The sequence below is a fragment of the Procambarus clarkii genome, chromosome 24 (genome assembly GCF_040958095.1).
Source record: "Procambarus clarkii isolate CNS0578487 chromosome 24, FALCON_Pclarkii_2.0, whole genome shotgun sequence".
NCBI classification, from domain to species: domain Eukaryota; kingdom Metazoa; phylum Arthropoda; class Malacostraca; order Decapoda; family Cambaridae; genus Procambarus; species Procambarus clarkii.
In genome coordinates, this window is record NC_091173.1 from 17,502,380 (window position 1) to 17,521,189 (window position 18,810).

The 18,810-nt window shown below is 41.3% G+C and overlaps 1 long non-coding RNA gene across 1 annotated transcript in view; it reads left to right on the forward strand.

Annotated features, from left to right (window-relative positions):
* The window catches only part of LOC138368197 (uncharacterized), a 138,290-nt gene that overhangs the window by 104,317 nt on the left and 15,163 nt on the right, over window positions 1-18,810 (forward strand). Inside the window, exon 3 of the long non-coding RNA XR_011229525.1 lies at window positions 8,860-8,925. This is a non-coding gene — a long non-coding RNA (uncharacterized lncRNA). The remainder of the gene's footprint in view (window positions 1-8,859; window positions 8,926-18,810) is intronic.

Consider the following 18,810-nt stretch of genomic DNA (forward strand, 5'->3'; position numbering starts at 1 on the left):
TGACACTGTCACATTTTTCATCATGTGTTAATTTTCGTGATTTACACACACACACACACACACACACACACACACACACACACACACACACACACACACACACACACACACACATATATATATGTATATGTATATGTTTCATTGAATATGACTGCATATTCTGTATTGGTTATTTTCTTGTTTAGGGCTTCTATCCCTCTGACTAGTGCTCTTGCATCTTGGTTTAATTGCAAGATTTCTCCAAAGGGCATCATCGTTCGAGGTGAAGAAAAAGAAGTAAATAACTGTGGAATGTATTACACTTATTATAAGTTTACATAACGTTTCGAACCTACATGGTTCATTCTCAAGTGGTGGGACAGTACAGGGCATATTGGATTTATACTATTCAAGAGGTCAGGTGCGGACAAATAGAAATAGGTGAAGAGTATGGCATAAAAGTGTGAAAGTGGGAAGAATAAGGCGAAAATAAGGTACGAAACACAAAGATTAATCAGGTGTAGTGGGCGTGGCATGTTGAGCTGTGTCTTCTATGTTGGCATCTTCACGTCCCAGTCTTGTTCTTACTCTCATGGTGGGTAGAGTGAACAGTTCCGTAATTCGGGTATTTATGGTAGGTTGTTCTATTTTTATGTGGATTGCTTCAAGAATTTGTAATCATCTTACATCTTGGGTTTTGTCTATTATACAAGTGTTTTCATTCAACATTTCTCTTGTTAGAGTGATGTCATTTGCTTGTCTGATGTGATTTTTGGGGGCACCTGATTGAAAATGACAGGTCAAACACCTCGTCAGCTTGGTCGACGTCATAACGATGTACTTAGATTGAAGGTTACATCCTTCGTGGGGGCAAGTGCATACATACACTACGTTTGACTGCAATAAAGTGTTCTCCGTCGGCTTCGGGCTGTTTTTAATAAGGAGGTTGGTAGTCTTCTTTGTTTTATAGAATATGATTAGGTCTATGTTTTAGTTACGAGTTATGCTTTTTACTCCTTTACGGATTATTTCTTTCATTATTCTTTCTTCTTTTTTGTGTTCACTGTGCATGGTTGATTTGTAATATAATTTTATTGGAGGTGTTGTGGTTTCTGTTATTTAGGTTCAGGATTGTACCATCGGTCCAGGTGTCGTCTTATAGTAGTGTATATTTCTGTGTTGCTATATCCATTGTTCACCAACACCTGGGTTATTCTTTCAAACTCCATCCTCACGTTGTTCCATTCACAGCAGTGGATAAGGTCTCGACGAATATATGTGTTGAGAGCACTGGCTTTGTATCTTTGGGACTACTCACTCCTACCGTTTAGGCATAATCCTGTGTTTGTTGGCTTAGTGTATACGCTGGTGCTTAGAGATGCTCCTGTTTCTGTTATTAGTACATCCAGGAATGGATGTACATTCCCCCCTCCCACCCTGCCTTCTCCTCCTCGCCCTTCCCCACGCACGCCTACACCAGGGCGGTACTAGCCAAAGGTTTACATGGACATCACTCTAAAGTTTACCCCGTGATAACCACCTGCTCCATTAATTAGTCGGCCATAGACCAGGCTCTGACATAATTATTTAATCCTTTCAGTCAGAATTTGTTACGCTTCTCTATCGGTCACTGAGTACAATAAAACTGATATTTATTATGTATTTGATCCTAATGTTCTTAGGAACGTTAAATTGTGAATATTTCTGAACGTTCTGAACATACACAGTTTGGAAGGTGTTCAAAAGTCAATTAGAGCAAAAGAAAATATTTAGAGAGAAAGAAATATAAAGGTGGTTAAGTATCTTCCCCGGATGCTGTTTGGATGCTCTTAACTCATCTTAAATCTAGCGCCTTTGTTTTGTTTATTTTGCGATGATTTCGGGGTTCATCGTTCCCGCGGTCCGGTCCTTGATCAGGCCTGCTGGTTGCTGATCTGGTCAACCAGGCTGTTGGACGCGGCTGCTCGCAGCCTGACGTATGAATCACAGCCTGATTGATCAGGTATCCTTTGAAGGTGTTTATCCAGTTCTCTCTTGAACACAGTGAGGGGTCGGCCAGTTATGCCTCCTTATGTATAGTGGAAGCGTGTTGAACAGTCTCTCACGTTGATAGAGTTATGGCACCAGAACCAGTGCCACGCATAATGAAAATAAAGTTGGCGACCTTTCGATCCATCACGGGCGCTTATACCAAATCATAACTACTTCTTAGCGATAACCCTGTTCATCTGCTGCGTGCCTGAGCCTCAGTAATCTGCCCCTCATACTGCCCGCCATATACGCATGAGGCAGCCGGCGGAACCTGTGACAGACGCGGTAAAATTATTATGATCAAAGAAGACTGAAAACAAAATAATTATCAAATGAAGTCACCAAGCCGGGTAGACCATGTAGCTGGATAATAATTAGCTTGGGCCCATCAGAGGATTCCTAATGATAGTCTTGGGTGGTTTAGATTCGCGGTCGATCAGAACGTAGGAACTTCTCGATTATGGCCGCTGCCAAGGAATTCAAGGAAAGCTGACGATGTTAGTCTAGACCACAGTCATTAATCACCCTGGCACTTGACGCACAAGAGCTGAAACTCATCAATTTATCAAGCTGCTGCCACCGCTTCTCCTGGCCCCCATCGTAAGCACCAGTAGATAGATGGTCCGGGACCACAAGAACGCACTTTTCTAGTCCGTTTTCTTTTCTAATTTGATCGCATGTATTTCTAGTCCGCATCTGGCAAGTGTTTCCCGTACATGGTGTCTCTTGTTCTGGTGCAAGTGCTGGTGGTAGTCTGGGCGAAGTATACCTCTAGTTTGGGAGTAGGAAAACCCTACAACAATATTTTTCACGTGGAACCTAGCGGTACTCCGCGGAGCCCAGCGGTACTCCGCGGAGCCCAGCGGTACTCCGCGGAGCCCAGCGAAACCTAGCCGGGTGTTGCTGGGCCCCTTAAGATGGTAGACAGCAGCTAAGAAAACGAGGAGCCGTCGGCACTCAGAAAGCAAAATACTAGACAGTGACACACAAAATGTGAGAAAATGCTCAATATATAGTTGGTCAGTTCTAAATATAGTTGGTTAAACGGATAACTTGCAAACATATCCCTTTAATGCAATTGTACTTAATCTGCAATTATTTTATTAATTACCATTGGTAATAATTAATTATGATTTGCTGAGAGTGGGATTTTAGCATTTAGCGAAATAACATTCAATAATATTTTCTCAGTCACGTAAATTAATAAAATCTGAAATAATATATATATATATATATATATATATATATATATATATATATATATATATATATATATATATATATATATATATATGTGTGTGTGTGTGTGTGTGTGTGTGTGTGTGTGTGTGTGTGTGTGTGTGTGTGTGTGTGTGTGTGTGTGTGTGTGTGTGTGTGTGTGTGTGTGTGTGTGTGTCATGAAATTTATCGAAATATTAATAAAACATGCGATTTCCAACGATTTTTTTTTCTGCAGCATCCCCCGATATAAAGGCAATTCAAGATTGTATTTCTGTTATTGAGATTTAGGGTGAATTGCTGGGTTAAATTACGCAAGGTCATCACTAGCGATTATTATAATTTCTACGACAGTGTTTTGACCATTACTCTTGCTAGTAGTTTCGATGATCACTACTATTACTGCTAGTATCTGTGTAAATATAAATTGTAATTGAGAGTGTATGAAGTATTATTGTAACTCACCACTGACGGGTTACTACTCACCATTGAGGGGTCACTACTCACCACTGAGGGATCACTACTCACCACTGAGGGGTTACTACTCACCACTGACGGGTCACACTACTCACCACAGACGGGTCACACTACACTGCTCCTCACACTTCACGCAGTGAGTGTGAAGCGTGAAACATGACCACAGTTCGACTAGTGGGAGACAAAAATCAAAAGATATACATTGTAACTTTCACCCCATCTGGCCTGGGAACTCCTTCACCAAGTCACTGTGGTAGTCATGTTGAACTGGATGCTAATGGCGGCAGCAGAAACAGATGACCGCTGGACAACCCAGCTCTCTTTCATCGACAATTTACTCTGCTTTTACTTCAGTGTTCGTGAAAGGTCTTTTGCAGCGTATCTCGTGGTCAAGTTAAAAGATGCCCTTACGCTTGCTCCGTCTTGTCAACTAGTAAACGGGATGAATACAAGCCTCTCTATTCAGGGAGTATTTTGTTCGGGATGACTACACGCCTTTTATGTTCAATAGTGTTCAGGAGGAAATACACTCCTGACGAGTCTGGTAGTGTTCAGAAGAAGTGAACATGTGTGTGCTAATTTTACGTACTCATTACTAATGTTGTTGTGAAGCATATTACTGTGGGGTGTGTTCAGGTTCGCGCCGTGGCATATATATATATATATATATACACACACACACACACACACACACACACACACACACACACACACACACACACACACACACACACACACACATATCTTTGTCTTTTAACGAAAAATTTCTTCATGTTCAGAGTACGGCATTAATCGTTCTCCAAATCTGTAAAGGCCAATACCAAAACCCACTCACGGGATAAAGTACGTACTACATTTGCCGCGTTATACGGAGCTCATGTTAAACCTTAACAGTGACAAAGTGCAACAGTTACGCCATTTATATCAGTTAGAAGTTGTGAGAGAGCGCATCTGTGCGCGTCTGTGTGGGCGACAGCGGTGTAACAAGCCCCATAAATATTAATCTCTTTGATAGATAGATATTCGTATATGTGTGTTGACGCGAAACGATGAGCATTTTAGACTTGGCGGGATGGAGAGGTGCCCGAGCACTGGACGGGTCAGAAAACTCTACATTTAACCCACCTAACCTATCCTACGTTGTAGGATAGGTTAGGTAACCTAAGCTATCCTACGTTGTAGGATAGCTTAGGTAGGGTTGCTTGGATTCATGCGGTTTGTGGTTAGCTTAGCGCTTTGTATTACATACGGTGTAGCTAATCAAAACTACGGGCTGGATTGTGTGCTGGGATAATCAGATATTACTGCGGAATCAGGCAAAATGATGGTTTTGGAGCGAGATATCACGGTGATAAGGACATTGGTATGTGTGATACTATAGTGGTGTCACATATATGTATTTAGACCATATTATTAACGTCACTGTTAAGTATGACACTATAATGTTAACGTCATTGTTATGTATGACATCTTAACATTACTGGGAACGCTTCTCAGAGTTAATAGCACTAGGAGTAAGTCACCATTTTCTTAATGACACTTTAGTTGGCACTTTTTTGTGTTAATTGTATTTTGGAGATATATCATTGCATTAATTGCACTTGGGTGAGCTTTCATGATATTAATAGTGCTTTAGATGAGACACTGTAGTAATAATAGTGCTTAAGATGAAATACTGTAGTAATAATAGTGCTTTAGATGAGACACTGTAGTAATAATAGTGCTTAAGATGAGACACTGTAGTAATAATAGTGCTTTAGATGAGACACTGTAGTAATAATAGTGCTTTAGATGAGACACTGTAGTAATAATAGTGCTTTAGATGAGACACTGTAGTAATAATAGTGCTTTAGATGAGACACTGTAGTAATAATGGTGCTTTAGATGAGACACTGTAGTAATAATGGTGCTTTAGATGAGACACTGTAGTAATAATAGTGCTTAAGATGAGACACTGTAGTAATAATAGTGCTGTAGATGAGACACTGTAGTAATAATAGGGATGAAACGTTCCCCCATCAAAATATCTCACTTCATTTGCATTTATAACATTTCACCTCTAATAATATTGACTTACTTTTCGTTACAGCTTTAGTATTATTTCGAAAGATATTTTACCGAGTCATTAAATATAGACTTGGTGGTTTACCAATATATTATGTGACTGTTTTTCTTGCCTCTGCAAACTGTGTGTAGATCACATACCTGAGTGGGACAGATGAGTGACGGTGGGGGGGGGGGGGGGCTGGTGTGTTGGTATGCTGTGATTCAACATGAGACCTGTCTGACAGCCTGACCCTGCGTCCGCTTGGTCTAGCTGTCGTGCCTGTCATTGCAAGTGTCGTGGGGTTCGACAGTCGATCCAACTGTCATTTATTTATTGTCATCTGCTTGTTAGAATGCTCGAAGTATACGTTTTTGTGTGAGTGTTAATTTAGGTTAGTTCCATATCCTCACTTCTCTGTCACACCTGGGTCAGACATATGCTCTCTTCACTGCCACACCTGGGTCAGACATATGCTCTCTTCACTGCCACACCTGGGTCAGACATGCTCTCTTCACTGCCACACCTAGGTCAGACATATCATCAGTTCACTGCCACACCAGGGCCAGACATATCATCACTTCACTGCCACACCAGGGCCAGACATATCCTCACTTCACTGCCACACCAGGGCCAGACATATCTTCACTTCACTGCCACACCAGGGCCAGACATATCCTCACTTCACTGCCACACCAGGGCCAGACATATCCTCACTTCACTGCCACACCAGGGCCAGACATATCCTCACTTCACTGCCACACCAGGGCCAGACATATCCTCACTTCACTGCCACACCAGGGCCAGACATATCCTCACTTCACTGCCACACCAGGGCCAGACATATCCTCACTTCACTGCCACACCAGGGTCAGACATATCATCACTTCACTGCCACATCAAGGCCAGACACATATCTTCACATACTGCTTCCTGTTACATACGTCCATCGTCTGTAGCAATACTTTCCTCTGACGGGTTACACACCCCAAGTCCCACACACACACACACACACACACACACACACACACACACACACACACACACACACACACACTTTACCAACCACCAGCTTATTCTAACTATATAATCTCCATATTCGCATTCCCAAAGTTATTGTGCATCATATCCTATAGTTTGTCATCATTAGAGTAAACACGAACGATAAGAACACGATGGTGAAGTGCATTGAATTTTATTGCAGGCGAGTAGTTACCAGTTTTCAGAATAGTTCGTCCAAACGAGGCCAGGAAGATCTGAAACATAAAGATGTGAAATTTATAGATTAGCACAGTGGGATGGACAAAGAAAACATCGTTATGACTCGACCATTTTGGCGGAGGCATAAATTGGTCTTCCCGCGAACGAGGAGAACTTCGCTGTAGCCGTTGATAGACAAGATAAATATTCTTAATGGGTCATTTGGGTAATTCAGACCAGGCGGACGGTGCTACAGAAGGAGTCTAAAAGGCTTGGTCCTAGAACATTGACTCCTATATGCTTCTAGTTTGTTTACGTGCACTCACGCACGCACGCGCGCGCACGCACACACACACACACACACACACACACACACACACACACACACACACACACACACACACACACACACACACACACACACACACACACACACACACACACATAGTATAGTGTGCAAGTAGTTATGTGGTGGAGGCATATTTCAAATGTAGATTTGATAGAGCCCGGAAGGCTCAGGAATCTGTATACTGAGATCTGGGGGCTGACAGTCGCCAAGTGGGCATGTGAAGGCATACACGACGTTGGTCTCTTGTAAGGCGTTCTGTTTGGTGTCTGGAGAGTTCTTCATGAGTAGGTTGGCCGTCTTCTTGTTTTTGTAGTAAATTGTTAATTATATCTTCTGATTTGTGTCTGTTTGGATAACGTTCCTATCAATAATATCTTTCAGGACACTTTCCTCCGTTTCATGAGCCGTCGAAAAGAAGTTCCTTTAAAACAGTCTAATAGGAGGCACAGGTGTTGTGTTAGTTGATTCTTAAGAGGTTGCATGGCGTCTCACCTTTCTTGTAATGACGTCTTCAACATAACCGTTATATATATATTTATAATATTTAGAGAGAGAGAGAGAGAGAGAGAGAGAGAGAGAGAGAGAGAGAGAGAGAGAGAGAGAGAGAGAGAGAGAGAGAGAGAGAGAGAGAGAGAGAGAGAGAGAGAGAGAGAGAGAGAGAGAGAGAGAGAGAGAGAGAGAGAGAGAGAGAGAGAGAGAGAGAGAGAGAGAGAGAGAGAGAGAGAGAGAGAGAGAGAGAGAGATGCATTTTTAATAACAAAATTCCCAGCCTGCAGAGAATATCTGAAAAGTTTTGGGTAAGCGCTTTTTATGTTCTTTACGGTTTTATAACTCCAGTATTTTGTTTCCCAATTGTAACTTGAGGAAGAACTCGTGGCTGACACATTATTTTGTTAAGGCTCCCAGTTGCCTCTATTGGAAACAACGCTCTGCTTTACCACGTTTCTTGCTTGTTGCTGCTTCTGCTCTCCAGTTTTCTGTGCGTCTCGCCTCTCTTGTCTGGCAACTTTCTACTCAGTCTTGCCACACACATTTCTACTTTAATTTCTTACTCAGAGTAAAAATTGCATCAGTGTGGCATTTGTCTTACGTTCCATAATGGTAAACGAGTTATACGGAATAATATCCCACAGGGGTTCGACTTTTTGTTGCAGAGTAACAGTATTTCCAATCACTTGGGCTGGACGGTAGAGCGACGGTCTCGCTTCATTTAGATCGGCGTTCAATCCCCGACCGTCCCCGACAAGTGGTTGGGCACCATTCCTTTCCCCCCGTCCCATCACAAATCCTTACTTATCTTGAGCCCTTCAAAGTGCTATATAGTCGTAATGGCTTTGGCGCTTTCTCCTGATAATTCCCTTCCCTCCTCCAGTGGAGGAGGGAAGGGAATTATCTCCAGTGGAGATAATGTGACTGTTGCAATGACAGTTTTGCAACATGTTATTGTTACAGTGATATGTTGATTTTCAATGTTATTGTTACTGCGTTACAGGTGACGGCTCCCGTTATTGTCTCAAGGAGTCATATGTGAAAGTTAACGTTACTGTTGTTGCTGTTGCAGAGTGCAAGATGGCGGTGAACGTGGTGATTCCGCTGCTCATCCCCCTGGAGGAGAACCTTCACAACAGTAAGTGCCACATGCCAGCGCCTTCATCACATGTTGCTATAACCCACGCCACACTCACTTAAGTTATACAAATATAGTCAATGTAAAGCAATTATTGGCATAACTTTTAGGTCACCTGCCATTCAATATAGAAGAATATGATGACCAGACCACACACTAGAAGGTGAAGGGACGACGACGTTTCGGTCCGTCCTCTTGGACCATTCTCAAGTCGATCTTGAGAATGGTCCAGGACGGTCACAATTTAATAAGTCAATATTGACTTATTAAATATGTGCATAGGTGACATACTTAACATAATAGTTTCCCTTGAAAAGCTGCATAGAAAACACCGACCTTACCTAACCTACTTAGTATGTTAAGATAAGCATCTTATTGCTTCGTAATTACAATTATTACCTAACCTATACCTATAATAGGTTAAGTAACAATTGTAATTACGAAGCTATAAGATGCTTATTTTAACATACTAAGTAGGTTAGGCAAGGTCGGTGTTTTCTATGAAGCTTTTCAATGGAAACTATTATGTTTAGTATGTCACCTATGCACGCAACTAATAAGTCAATATTGACTTATTAAATTTGCGAGAACGGGTTGGGTCATCATACTTTAGCCACGTTATTGTGACTCATCGCCTGTACATAGAAAAATATAAAACTAAATTGAAAAAAATATTCAAAAAAAGAGCATTTTTACTCTGTGATTACACTTAATATACAGTTTTAAAATTAAATGACAATAGTTGAAACGTACGATAAAAAAATATTTTACTTTAACAAAATAGGTCAAGAGTTTCCATGCATAAAGTGGTATAAATTCACTCGAAGATAATCTGTGCTAAGCTTAGATGGAGTTTAGAGTATTGCAAAACAATTGGTCACGTGCATCTACCAAACAGACGGTCAGTGCATCTACCAAACAGACGGTCAGTGTATCTACCAAACAGACGGTCAGTGTATCTACCAAACAGACGGTCAGTGTATCTATCAAACAGACGGTCAGTGCATCTACCAAACAGACGGTCAGTGCATCTACCAAACAGACGGTCAGTGCATCTACCAAACAGACGGTCAGTGCATCTACCAAACAGACGGTCAGTGTATCTACCAAACAGACGGTCAGTGCATCTACCAAACAGACTCCTTCTTGAGAGGTTATCTTGAGATGATTTCGGGGCTTAGCGTCCCCGACGACCAGTGTATTTGACAAACATTGGTATTTACACAATTACAGGACTCCTGAAGGAGGTATCTCGCCACTCAGGTAGTCTCTCTCGTCTCTCTCTCTTTCTCGGTCTCCTGGATAACTCTCGTTATCCAGGCTGTTGCTCTTCTTCAGCTCGACTATATAATTCAATACTGTCCAGTAGTGGTCACTGGGACTCCAAATGGATCTTCTTATCCAAGTATCCACTCCATTTTAAGTCAATACTAAATGTAGCATTGGCAGTATTGTGGTCGTTTAGTAAATACCAAACTGTAGTGTCCATTCAATTTGATCTACACAGTCCGTCTCCACTATGGGGATCTTTCATGAGCTTGTACACTTTTCTGTGATTAATATCACAGAGTTATGGGTGCTCAGATCTCGCATCATTTAACACCATTGTTGCGTTCTCTAGGGCTTTAAGACTGTTCCCTTCACCGTGTTCTTGTGCCTACATGTTCCTCTCTGTGCTACCTGCTCTTAGTCTAAAGGTTCTGTTTACTGCTGTCCTCAAGGTCTCTATGTTTACCATACTTGTGTTTCCAGGTTAGTTAACCACCTTTGTCACGGGTGCTTCTTCAGACCTGTTGTCTGTTTTTCTGAGGGTGTGTGTGCGCGCGCGTGCGCGTGTACACACGCACTTGTTTCCGTGTGCGTGTGTACACGCTCGTGTCATTCAAAACAAGCCAGTGGTCGTTCTCAATCCCTTGGGACCGAATGGGGGTGAAAAACATGTTTTTCTTGCAGGTCTGAGAACATTAAATCCTTCACATAATTATTCCCACTCTGCTGACACCCTCACTGTAACCAGTTCTCATCTGTAGCCAAGCGAAGGTTCATGAACTGTATTACTCTCGTGTAGTTTATGTCGAAATGGATAGAACATAAGAACAAAGGTGACTGCAGAAGGCCTATTGGCCCATACGAGGCAGCTCCTCTCTATAACCCCCCAATCCCACTCATAAACATGTCCAACCCACGCTTGAAACAATCGAAGGACCCCACCTCCACCACGTTACGCGGTAATTGGTTCCACAAATCAACAACCCTGTTACCGAACCAGTATTTACCCAAGTCTTTCCTAAATCTAAACATATCCAATTTATACCCATGAAATCTATGAGCATATACATGTAATGTGTCTCAATAATACATTTGGTTGTAAAATGTAGCGAGGAGACCTTTCGTGCAGAGCGACTTGACGCTGCTATACAGTAATCGTTGAACAAATCCACAAGTCATGACGAGGATTCGAACCTACGTCCGAGAGCATTGCAGACGGTGCCTTAATCGACTGAGCTACGACATGGTCAAACGAGTTGAAACCAGAAGCTCTACTGAACTTACTTGGATCCTGCAGCCTCTCCGAGACACAAACCAGGGTTTTACACAACTCTCCCATGCACTCGAGCTATGTCAATAGGCCGTTCTACCTCTTCGCCCTTACTTCATTACACACAGAAATCACAATAGCGTGATGCATCAAATGAACAAATCCACAAGGGGATGAACAAATCCACAAATCCCTTGTGGATTTGTTCATTTGATGCATCACGCTATTGTGATTTCTAGGTGCAGTAATCGTTTCCTGAATGAGCAACATGTTATCTTGAGTTATCTTGAGTTATCTATCTACAACATGTATATCTGTAGGAACCTTCCTTGGATATATATGAACGTGGTCGGCATCAATGCCACGGATATACAAGTATGTGATAGTCTTAAAGTGTTACCAAGTTCAAACTCTGTACAACGCTGCAGCTTAAGACCTCTGCTGCCCTAATTGTAATTATTTTCATCACCACATTTTACCTCCTGGGCGCCACTTGTGCGGTAACGCTTACCCATTTTTTGTTGTTCATATCTGCTTTTTAATTTGTGGACTTACGTAAACCCCGTTATTTCTCCTCGGCAGCTACGGTGTACTTGCCGACTGTCATTGCACTTAAGAATTGTTTCTATCATACTGTTCGTCCGTACATGTGCCATCGTTCCGCTACTGTTCAACCATGGTATTCCATCGATTCCTCTGAGTATTTTATTTATCTCGACCATGTCCCTCTATTTCGCTTAATTTCCAGGAAAGTTTGTGTTAAATTTAGCTCCTTCACACTATCCGGGAAACTCAATTCTCTTAACCAAAAATGACATTAGTGACATTTTTAATACAATAGAGCAATTTACATTGAATTCAATGGACTCTTCAATTTACAATACCGAATTTATAATTTATATTCACCTTCAAATACCCAAATATCATCCTCATTTAGCATTGCAAGACTGGCTGCCGTAGCAGAGTAACGATGCCTCAGACTGTGGGTCACACGGCGCCTCACGTGGCTCATGCAACTCGTCTGCCAATAATGTAGTCGATATTGATTAAATATTCAGACGGCAAATGTTTTCTTGGATTATTGGATTACCATCTTTGTGGTTGTGTGTGAGTGGCTTATCCTGTTGGGAGGCAACTCTTGTGTGACAGTGCAGACGTTGGGCTTACACCTATGTTGAGGTGGTGGCTTTGGCTTGATGTTTTATGATTGAGGTTTTATTCGTTGTGTTAAGATTGAGGTTCGATTTGCTGTAATATAACATTAAATTGAAAGCTTAGCTTGCTGTGTCATTATCCTAATTTATTGTAAAGTTGGAGCCTCGACGTGCTATGTTAAGCTGTAGGGTTTGCTTCCTATGTTACACTAATATGACGAGTTGTCTTTGCTTAATGTATGTTATTTATATGTGTTTAATGTATGTTATTTATATGTTGGACTTGCTGTGTTTTCATTTAAAATAGGAGCTAGATTTACTCACTTAACATTCTAAAATGTTAATGCTATCCTGCCCGAAACGCTTTGCGTAATAGTGGCTTTAGGCATTGTATGTACTAGCTCTATCTATTAACCCAACAAACTTTGTAAAATCTCTTTATGTATGTACCTTACCTAAATAAAAATTATTATTATTATTATTATTATTATTATAAAACAGAATACTGACATCTTTAATTACCATGTTAGAACATAAGTATTATCTTTGATACGGGACCATATTTTGTTAGATTTTTGCTTCTTGTCACAAAGTGCAGAGTATTCAAGTACGATGGAATACCGAGTGCTGAATCTCACTACGCTATAAAAGAGACAGGAACGGGTAGATATGATTACGACATTTAAGATCCTAAAAGATATTGCGGAAGTAGATAAGGACTAAATGTCTAACAGGTCACTAAATGTCAACAAAAGTTATTGTTGTTGTTTTAGATTTAGCTACTCAGAACGAAATGTCCATGAAGCACGGGCTATGGTGAGCCCGTAAGTGATAAGAGTCAAAGGTTAGATAACTGTCAGCACTATTCCAGCTGGGCCTGTGGGTGTGGTGGGTGTAGTGAACCATTCCAAGCACTACACTAGCTAGGCCTGTGGGTGTGGTGGGTGTAGTGAAGCATTCCAAGCACTACACTAGCTAGGCCTGTGGGTGTGGTGGGTGTAGTGAAGCAGCCCGCTACACCAGGGGGGTCGATCATGGTCACGCACCATTAGCATGAACCGACCCCACCACGCATATACATGACCAAGTCTGTATGCTAATATATGAGAGGCTCAGCCCTGAAGGATGCTTTATTTTTTTAAGACGGCCGGTGGGAAATAAAATGTTGATGCGATTTTGTTTTGACAAGAAACCCCCATGTGATGGTGGCTTCACTCTGCCTGAGACGACCTGTCTGTACCTTAACACTCAGCCAGTGACGACCTGTCTGTACCTTAACACTCAGCCAGTGACGACCTGTGTGTACCTTAACACTCAGCCAGTGACGACCTGTCTGTACCTTAACACTCAGCCAGTGACGACCTGTGTGTACCTTAACACTCAGCCAGTGACGACCTGTGTGTACCTTAACACTCAACCAGAGACGACCTGTGTGTACCTTAACACTCAACCAGAGACGACCTGTGTGTACCTTAACCCTCAGCCAGAGACGACCTGTCTGTACCTTAACACTCAGCCAGTGACGACCTGTGTGTACCTTAACACTCAACCAGAGACGACCTGTGTGTACCTTAACCCTCAGCCAGAGACGACCTGTCTGTACCTTAACACTCAGCCAGAGACGACCTGTGTGTATCTTAACACTCAACCAGAGACGACCTGTCTGTACCTTAACACTCAACCAGAGACGACCTGTCTGTACCTTAACACTCAGCCAGAGACGACCTGTCTGTACCTTAAGACGTGAGACACTAGCATCGTGTAGTCTCACGCTGTGACCTAAAATGAAAATAGCAAGATTAAAAAACATAAGCCGCAGAATGCCTATTGGCCCATACGAGGCAGCTCCTATTGGCCCATACGAGGCAGCTCCTATTGGCTCATACGAGGCAGCTCCTATTGGCCCATACGAGGCAGCTCCTATTGGCCCATACGAGGCAGCTCCTATTGGCCCATACGAGGCAGCTCCTATTGGCCCATACGAGGCAGCTCCTATTGGCCCATACGAGGCAGCTCCTATTGGCCCATACGAGGCAGCTCCTATTGGCTCTGGTACTGCCACAGTGTTCCAGATCATTGTTGGGGTGAAGCAAGACAAACAGCCACAGTGTCCTCACCTCCCTGCTGGTTCCTGCACAGCTCGACATTGATTCCTTCCATTTGTCTTAGTCCAGATCGGTTGAGGTACGTCTCTTCTATCTCTGGAGGCCTGTCTCTGTCTCTGTCAAGTCATGGTTGATTTGATGAATGCTGTTCATTATATTTTGTGTATTATTATATTTTGCTTGAGTAGAGCACTTTCCAGCCCGTTGACGTACATTGTATTGATCCTAACGTTTTTAACTAAAGTACATTGTATTGATCCTAACGTTTTTAACTAAAGTACATTGTATTGATCCTAACGTTTTTAACTAAAGTACATTGTATTGATCCTAACGTTTTTAACTAAAGTACATTGTATTGATCCTAACGTTTTTAACTAAAGTACATTGTATTGATCCTAACGTTTTTAACTAAAGTACATTGTATTGATCCTAACGTTTTTAACTAAAGTACATTGTATTGATCCTAACGTTTTTAACTAAAGTACATTGTATTGATCCTAACGTTTTTAACTAAAGTACATTGTATTGATCCTAACGTTTTTAACTAAAGTACATTGTATTGATCCTAACGTTTTTAACTAAAGTACATTGTATTGATCCTAACGTTTTTAACTAAAGTACATTGTATTGATCCTAACGTTTTTAACTAAAGTACATTGTATTGATCCTAACGTTTTTAACTAAAGTACATTGTATTGATCCTAACGTTTTTAACTAAAGTACATTGTATTGATCCTAACGTTTTTAACTAAAGTACATTGTATTGATCCTAACGTTTTTAACTAAAGTACATTGTATTGATCCTAACGTTTTTAACTAAAGTACATTGTATTGATCCTAACGTTTTTAACTAAAGTACATTGTATTGATCCTAACGTTTTTAACTAAAGTACATTGTATTGATCCTAACGTTTTTAACTAAAGTACATTGTATTGATCCTAACGTCTTTAACTAAAGTACATTGTATTGATCCTAACGTTTTTAACTAAAGTACATTGTATTGATCCTAACGTTTTTAACTAAAGTACATTGTATTGATCCTAACGTTTTTAACTAAAGTACATTGTATTGATCCTAACGTTTTTAACTAAAGTACATTGTATTGATCCTATCGTTTTTAACTAAAGTACATTGTATTGATCCTAACGTTTTTAACTAAAGTTCATTGTATTGATCCTAACGTTTTTAACTAAAGTACATTGTATTGATCCTAACGTTTTTAACTAAAGTACATTGTATTGATCCTAACGTTTTTAACTAAAGTACATTGTATTGATTCTAACGTGTTAAACGACGTAGGTTTTATTAATCCTAACGCATTCAGGTGCATGTACATTTCCTTCGTGGTACAGAACTGGTTTTAATACAGTAGAAAAATATGAATATCTTTACGTACGTAATGAGAAATAAGAGTTATTGAACACAATATTGCACAAAGATATCACATTAACGTGATGCATCAATGAGAAAACTAGTAGGAGCCATGAGGAGGATTCGAACCCCGCACACTTGGTATTCCCAAGCCCACGCCCTCGACCACTACTCCACGACATGGTCAAAAAGTAATGCAACCTGAGATTCAACTAAATCCTCTACGGGGTCCTGAGGCTTCCACTGAAGCCCCAATCAGGGGTTTCACGCACGCCCCCCCCCCCCTCCCCCCTTGCACTCTGGCTGTGGTCTAGTAAGTTATACCTCCAACTCTTCTCTTCAAACTGTCGCGGGTCATGTCGTGGGGGTAGTGGTCTAGGGAGTATACTTGGGAGTACCAAGGTGCGGGTTCGCATCCTTCTCACGGCCCCCAACTGATTTTCTCATAATATTTTAGGAAGTTTGTGCACCATTTGGGCGAGGAAGGCTTCAGCGAGGGGGACCACCGTATACATCAAATGGTTGGCAATAAAAAAGAAAAACGGGTTTCATTAGTCGAAATGGAAGGGGGGAGAGAATTTTGTGTTGCAGTCTACCTTAAGTAGGACGGTGCGTATATCTGGTTGGAGCAGCGGCCGGCCTGCGTGTTGATTGGTAAAAGGGGGAGTTTCATTCAAGAGTGGGCAACAGCCTGGGGATGTGAGGGATACTTATGTGGCTTTAGTAAACTTGTCCTGATTGATGTTCGGTGCAAGAGGAATTAGTTTACCGGTTAAAGGCTGCATGATTTGCGGAAGCTGTTTACCATTGGTGCTTCTGTTTGGCTGCAGGCGATGCGCTAGCACTTGAGTACCTTAATAAGTGTTACCGTATCGTGCTATGTCTGTACCATGTCGGTCATGTCTGTACCATGTCTTGTTTAAGTCCCTTACAATTCATTACAATATAATTACATTTATCCAGTTGTGTTCAGTTATTAGTAAAGGAAACTATAATGGTTTTATCTCGAGAATACCGCTTAATTCACCACTTTTATGTTGTTGGCTTATGTACAAGTGTATACAGCAGAAGTACACATACCAAAGCTTTAGTTCTTTCTTAGACATCTTTAATTTTGCCATTATTTTTTTCTTTAGTTTAAAATATGGTGTTTAGTGTATTTAGCTGGAATTGGTGGTGTTTCTACATGGAACAGTATAACAGTGTTGAGAACATTTGCTTCCTGGCTGCTGGTATTATAACTCACTGGTAACTTGGACAGCTTGCTGTTAATGTATGTAAACTGTTACATTATGGTGCCAGTGGGACAGTTAGGTGGGAGTTATCACCGACAAAAGTCTACACACACGTGCTTCATGAGACAATTCGTCACAATGTTAATATTTTTGCAGTGTTACCTGCCATTTAAACAGTTTATGAGCGCCGAAGTACTAAGAGGTTGTGTATAACAATATTTTCTTCGGGCTATGAAGTTTCGAAGTTCGTGAACTGTTTAATAAATAAAGACTGAGCTGCAAGGATAGAGGAAAGAGGTACATGTTTCGTAAGCGAGACACGTCAGTGCTTGATAAAACCTGGCCCCCTGGCCTCTTGGTTGATGGTCTAACTGCAATCAGTCGGGAAGTGTTTGCTTTCAGATGGCAGACAGGTATAGATCTAGTCATAATCTGAGATCAATCGTGTTTCGTTTTAAACTTATATTAATAAACCCAACAATTTTCAGCACTCACCTTCCTGCATGGTAGTCTCAATTTAAGTTTGTATAACAAAAAAAAAATCACAAGAATACTTTAAATAATACTTGAGTATGTAATTACATAAAGTTTTTTGCCAGGATGTATTAAGATTTCTCGGATTGTCCGTCGGTTATGAGACCTGTTACATATTGTATATATAGATGGAACTGAGATGAATAGGGATAATTCAAGCTCTCGCACACGTTCCTTAATAAACATTCTGGGGATCTCATAAGCCACAGTGCGGGGGGCTCCAGGCGTCTCACGTCACCACTGGCTCTAACACCGTATCCCTCGTATACCTCCGCTCTCCCTAGGCCGCTCTCCCCCTCTCTCTCTCTCTGAGGTGAGAGACTCGAACCGCTGATCTCAAGGTGTGAAGCGGTAGCTCTTCCAGTTGAGCTATCAGGAGAGGCCCGATAGGAAAGATTTCAGAGCTTCCACTGTTGCCGCTGCCACCATTGTAACACCTCCAGATTGTACCCCTCCTTGTAACCCCCACTTAAACTCCAGCTTAACACCGTTTATCAAGCTCACTTTGACCCTCGCTGAACTCACCAGCTCTAATGTTAAACTGAATTATTTAAAAAGGGGAAAATTCAACCTGTATGTTATTTACTTAAATTAATAATGCTTAACTACGGCTGCCACCATTCCCTGTCTGAATGTGCCTGTCTTTATTGATCTCCCGGGACGGACAAAGACCAATAATTAGTCTGAGAGGACAGGAACCTTGGAAATTACTGCTTCGGAATTATTTATAGAAATTCTTTTCTTTACTAATTGAGGAATCAAGGGACGTCTTTGAAATATGATTAAAATGGAGGAAAACACAGGGAACTTCCAAACGCAGCATGTAAAAGAGAAAACTAAATAACTCAGACTTGAAATAAGGGGAATTGAGCTAACACTCCAAATAATCAAGAATGAAACTTTACTCAATTAAAATGACGCGAAAAGATATCCTAACTCTTAATAC